Below are 6,880 nucleotides of genomic sequence, written 5' to 3' on the forward strand. Positions count from 1 at the left end.
CTTTTTTATTAGAGATTGCATGGTTTCATCTCAAGATAGCGTAAACATCACATTGCAAAAGAGCTTGAACAAGTGAAATTAGTTTGTGCTGGAAAATTTGCATGTGGATGCTTCATTAAGACAATAGATGGGTTATCTTGTGCATGTGAACTTGCAAATCTTCAAACACAAGGTGATCATGTTCCATTTGAATCCATTCATGTATTTTGGAGGAATTACAAATTGAAGAGTATGAAGTCATTAAAGAAGGAAATGAGACACAACTGGACTTAAAGGATGATTGTGAAGAATTGAAGAAGTATTTTAGCACTTTAGATATTGTTGCTCAGAGGGCGTTGAAGAACAAGGTATGTGAAATTTCATATCCATGTTTAAATTTTACGTGTCCATCATCCATAAAATTCAAGCCTAAAAAGGGAATCAAGAAGAGTAAAAAGGGGAAAAAGGGTGACATGTATCTTGATACTTCATATTGGATTGTGTTGATTCCTCACAGAAAAGTCAAATGTCTAAGAGATGATCTAGTAAAACGCCTTCCAGTCAATCACCCTTTTACTAGAAGGAAAATGTGATATTCATTAAAAAACCAGAATTAATTTTTAAATAAAATGAAGAGTATTTTGGTGATAAGTGATAACATAACTTTAGGAGTTATACAACTAAAAGGGAGTAAGATGTTCAATTTTTTAATTTTTAGGCATATTATTCACTAAAGGTTAAGTTAAACTTTATCAAATGACTTACTAAAAGAAATTAAGATCTAATTTGGCCTGTAATTTATCGTAGATTTATATTTAAGTATAAGTATGATCTTTTAAATGTTTGGTTGATATATATTTTAAAGTCTATTTTAAAATTTTCATAATTTTTTTAAAATAATTAAAATTTATTTTTGTATTTAACTTGATATTTTATAAAAATTGACTATATAAAATATCATATTTTAATTCTAACCTACATAATAATATATTTAAATATAAAAAAAATTAATGTAGATTAATAAATTTAAATCACTTAAAAAATTAATAAACTTATATTTTAATTCAAATACAAAATATATAATAATAATAATAATAATAATAATAATAATAATAATAATAATAATAATAATAATAATAATAATAATAATAATAATATTAACATTTATTTGAGAAAATTAGTTTGACAAGTTAAATGACTTTTATAATTTGTAATCTAATCTTTTTAATCGAACATACTTATTAAAATACCTGAGTTTTTTTATTAAAAAAAACTAGTGGGATACTAGTGCGTTCACACGGATACTGATGTGTTACATGTATTTGTTTCTAAAATATAATAAGAATGAAAAAATAAAAAGACACAAGTATTTTTAAAAGAGAGTTTATTATTTTTATAAGAAAAAATTATTTATATTTATATTTGTAGCATAAATATAATTTTTCCATATATACAAATATTTGGATCAACAATATATTTTCATGTAAATATTAATTTTATTTTTCCATTATTTATAAGAATATTTATGTAATCATTTGGATTTATAAATATCAATAATAATATAGTATTTCTAAATATTATTTTAATTGTATAAATAAATATTAGTAACATAAATAAACACATTTTTCCCGTATTCAAATTCATACATTATTTTAAATATATTTACTCTTATTTTCTTTAATTATATAAAAAAATGTAATAACTCGTGCATTCTCACAGATTCTAGTCTGGATACTCATGCGTTAGTGATCGAAAAATCGCAAGTGTACTATTTTTGCCGATGTAGTAATAAGAGGGATGTTTCCCAAAGATCGATCTCGAGGATTGCGCATCAATATAAAGGTAAGCAGTCACTCAATTGAACAAAAGTAATAGTTATGGTTTTGGAGAATTCACTGTAAGGAAAAATATAATAAATAAATATTTTCACAAGTTAATATGATATGCCAAGGAAGGTGTATAAAAATCTCCTGTAATGATCCTTGAGTGTATATCTCCTTAATACTGAATATTGTTTCAATTACCGGATCTTAAGATTATTTCCCCCTAAGACCTCGGAGGGAAACCTTTGGTATTCAATCTAACCTCTAAGTCCTTAGGTGATTATGATGAAACCAAGCATTTTAATTTAACAAGAATAATTCGGTAACCATAGGGTATCCCTAGTCCTAGGTGATCTCTACTATGGTTTCACTGTATGAAAACCTTAACCATTACAATCCTGCTAATCGTTAACCATACATCAATCTTAATTTTTGTCATAAAGAAAGCATTACGCGAATCATATAGTGAAATTGAAATCAAATAACATATATTAAGAAAAAGCAAATATCAGAGTCATTACATGATCAATTCAGGGACACCCCCATGGCATTGGGGGGTTTAGCCTATCATATTATTCAAGTGAGATACAAGATAAAATTGAGACATTACAAAAAGTTCGGAATTCCGTTGATCTTTAATCGCGTCCGCTCTTGAAGGATCTTCGTTCTTCTTCGCTTTCCACTGCTTCAATCTTGATCGCCTCTAATTTTCTATCGTGTAAAAAGTCCAGTTCTCCATATTCAAATCTCCTGTAAATAGTTTCCGATGACAATTTTTCTCGCGTAAAAGTCTAAAATACCCTCCGGGATCAACTGTGCCAAAAACCGCACAAAACTGGAAAATCAAGTGCCCAAGCCAATACTGGCCGTGCCAGGCAACACGCCAGGCCGTGTTGGCTTCTAGGGCACAAGGCCTTGACACGCCTGCTCAGGGAGGCTGACACGGGCACCCGTGTCAGCTCTCTGTTTTCCTCTTCCCGACCATTTCTCCTGATACGGCTCGTGTTGGCCAACACGGGTGGCTATCTCAAGGCTACTGTAAGTCCACTTTTCTTCCCCCGACGGGCCCGGAATGCCTGCTTTACTTGTCTATCCCTCCGGTACACTTGTTTACACCTGAAACCAAAAGAACTACCACAAAAGGACATAAAAAAGAGTATGATGATGCATATAACATGTACTCAATAAATGGAGACAACAATATCAAACATATAAATAACTAAACAAACCAATAAAATAAGTGGACTAATGTGTTACCGACTTCTTACAAAGGTGCCGAATGAGTGTCAGAAAACGAGGAGGATTGGAAGCTGATCACAACCCAAAACTTATCTCATTGCTTGTCCTCAAGTGATGCCCGAGACATCAGGACGGTTGCCCCCAAATTTTGCATCCACAATGCTATTTCGATCTTTCCCGATCCCCTGTTCACTTTTCAATCACAGTTTTACTCTTTCCCGATTTCCGACTTTAGCCATACTTTAACTTTGACACACCTTTTGGCCTGTAGATTTTCACACTCTCACCAAATCTCTCGGGATCAAAGTGTTTACACTCAAGATAACACAGCATGCAAAGTCAACTCTTAGGTTTGAAATACAAATACCTTCATAACAAGCAACACACAACACACACAGTTCGAGGACTTTTTCGGTTGTAGCGGGGCTAAGGTGTAAGGTGGGGAGTTAAAACAAAAAGGGAAATACTAGGGGTTCAGGCTCAGATTTCGTGTTGTTACCCTCGTACTGTTGTTCAAATTTAAAACTCGGGGGTATTTCTTTGGACGCCATTCTTGTTGAGGTTCATTGGCGCATATATTTTCTTTTATCGCTCTTTTGAGCATGCTTTTTGCCAACCATAATATTTCTAGATAAGTGCTTCATTCTTTCTCTTTGAGTTTTCTCATCTTTTTGCACTTATCTAAGGTTTGCCGGTGTCCCCAAATTTTGATGAAACCCCAAACTTAGGATTTTTAGCAGCTTCGGGGTAAACAACACTTATCTAAGCAAGGTGTGGTAGTGTATGGGCTTATGGCTATATACAATGGTAAAATAACAAACAAAAGGAAATATGGCTCAAAATTGGTGAACGAAGGGTGATAATGACGGGTTGGCTGGAAAGGCTCAGGGTTAAAATACAAAAACAATGCCTCAGTGTGTATATTGTGTTATGAAATTTCAGTATCTCTAATACAAACCCAGAGAGACAAATACATACTTGAACATGTCTCATGATGACAAGTGTTTGGCTTTTTGTAGTTCTCACCATGTTTTGTCTAGCTTTCAGGCTTTCAAGATGTCTCTGAGTGTGATGTAGCTTCGTCTTCTCTTCGGTTACGGAGTGTCCCTACAAAATATAGTGACAGAGAGTCGCGAGTAGCAAGTAGAGGGGTGTGTCTTCCATCCAATCGCTTCAAGCTTCATCGTTCATCTGGCACGAATGTCCTTTATCTGTAACACATAGAGTACCACATAACTAATTAAAACAAAAATATTAAGAACAAAACAAACAACAAAAACAATAAATAATAACACACCCCCACACACTTGAACTAAACATTGTCCGCAATGTTTAATCCAAGATAGAGAGGGACTCACACCGGTTCACTGTGGTGGCAGAAGTTGTGACATCATACGTTGCATCATCGCGTGCATCTCATCCATCAGAGTCCCTTGACGGGCTTGCTCTACACCTTGGTGTGTTTTCACCGCTCGGAGATCACCAATTTCTGTTTGCATCCATGACCATTGGTCCGATGTCACATATGACGAACCGACACCTGGGTGCACGAAGTCCTCTAGTGGAGCAGCAAATTGCTCCTGATCCTGCCTCTCTTCCTGTACTTCTTCTTCCTGTGGGTTACCTCCAGCAAATGTTTCAGCATTGTGCTCGTCCATATCATCTTGGACGACAATTTCATATAGCCAATTGGCCATGTTTGAGATGCTAATTCGTGCAGGGTCAGGAAGAGTCATAATAAACTGACCCGAACTCATTAAGGCATAATAGTCAGAAACTTGTGAAATCATACCTTGCTGAACGAATGCGTTCATGTCCAGTTTTCTCTTACCTGCTACCGGTGTCTCATTAAGTGCAGCCGGGTCATATCCGAAATGGTGGGCAATCTGAGTGATGATGCCCCCTATGGAGATTCCCCCTTGGGCTGCCCTCCCCACGCGACCCAGATAATCTGCAACAAATGCTGCAACACTCACAGCTACCCGGTTTGCCATGGCAAACAAAAAAGGGTTTTGAATAAGGGTTTTGAATACCTGAAATAAGGGTTTTGAATACCCGATGCCTTCTCCCCTTTAGCCACATAGTCGGACCGTCCCGTAATGGCCAACCAGAACATCTTAGCATTGAAGCTGTCTGGTACGGCTCCGGGGCCATAAAGGGGTAGGCGAAGAATTTCACCCAGCTGCTCCACTGTCAACTCGTGGTCGACATTGTATAACTTGAAAGACATTGTTCCTCCAAAGTACATCGTTGTACCCGTCCAACCTTTTTTGAGCTTGAACTCAATTGTGCTCAGAAATTCTAATGTGATGCGCTCATAGGTTGGCGCTTCACAATGCACAAACTCAAGCATTCCTAGAACATGGAACATCCTATCCAATTCTTCAGACATACCTAATTGAAATAAAGTATCGGAGCAAAGGTACCTTGTCGGAGTGATTTTCTCTTTGACATGAGATGCGTACCTCCGTTCATGCTTCGGGTTGTCAAAGATTATGTCATGTGAATTTGGATGACGGATTGTCCGTTTCCGTGGACGAGATGGTTCCGCATCTGCTTGCTTCCCTTTGGAGATTCTTTTCAATGGTATTTTTGTTTCCTGAAACACAATTTATCAACAACAAAAATAAATAAATAAGGAAAACAGAAAAAGATTACCGTAGCTTTGTAGAGGACGAAGAGTAGAACAACTTTCATGAAGGGTGCCGAAAATTTGGACGGAGTATGACGGTAAAGATGGGAGCTTTAAGGGAGTTTGGTAATGGATGAATGTAAAGAAAATGAGAGGAATAAGAAGGATGATGTGAAAATGAGAGAGAGAGCGAAAGAAAATCAGATTTTATTGGTAGGTTAAGGGTAAAAGGTGTTTAAGTGGTGAAAATTTTGGGTGGGGTCCATAAAAACACAAAAAGACGAAATTTGAAAAATATGGCCGTTGAGCCTGACACGGGGCGTGTCAGCTAATACAGGCGGCCGTGTCAGGCCACTGTAATTTTTAGGCATCTCCCAGTAGGGCTGACACGGGCCATGTCAGCTGACACGGGCGGCCGTGTCATCCTACTGTAAAACTTGGCGTTTCCTTCCTTTTCTGACATGGGCGCCCGTATCAGGGCCCTGCTTTTTCAAAAAAATTCGACTTTTTTCATTGTTTTCGGATTTATCCCTGTTCTTCTGGTGTCTGACAATCTTACTCAACCCTTCTCTTTTAAACTGCGCGATATAACCGTGAACCTACGAATGAACCTGTAAACACACCAAACATGGAAATAGTTAGATAAAAATCGCATGGGTTGCCTCCCACGAAGCGCTGCATTTAACGTCGAATGGCTCGACGGTTGTCTCTCTCATCCTTGGAGAGAAACATTCTCAATCAGACCACTTTCATGTCCCTGATAGTAGTGCTTCAACCATTGTCCATTTATCTTGAAGGTATCCCCATTATTTGGATTTTTTCAGTTCGATAGCTCCATAGGGAAACACTTTGTGAACCACAAACGGGCCCGACCACCTGGATTTCAACTTTCCTGGAAAAAGCTTTAATCTGGAGTTGAACAATAGCACCAGTTGTCCCTCGACAAACTCTTTTCTCTGCAGCTTCTAATCGTGCCATTTCTTTGTCCTTTCTTTGTATAGCTTGGCGTTTTCATATGCTTGATTCTGAAATTCCTCTAACTCATGGAGCTGAAGGATGCGGGACTCACCTACTTTAGCCAGATCATAATTCAAGAATTTGGATGCCCAAAATGCTTTGTGCTCTAACTCTAGTGGCAAGTGATAAGCTTTACCATTAACTAGCTGATACGGGGACATACCTATGGGCATTTTGAAAGTTGTTATGT

This window comes from Lathyrus oleraceus, chromosome 3 (genome assembly GCF_024323335.1).
Source record: "Lathyrus oleraceus cultivar Zhongwan6 chromosome 3, CAAS_Psat_ZW6_1.0, whole genome shotgun sequence".
In the NCBI taxonomy this organism is placed as follows: domain Eukaryota; kingdom Viridiplantae; phylum Streptophyta; class Magnoliopsida; order Fabales; family Fabaceae; genus Lathyrus; species Lathyrus oleraceus.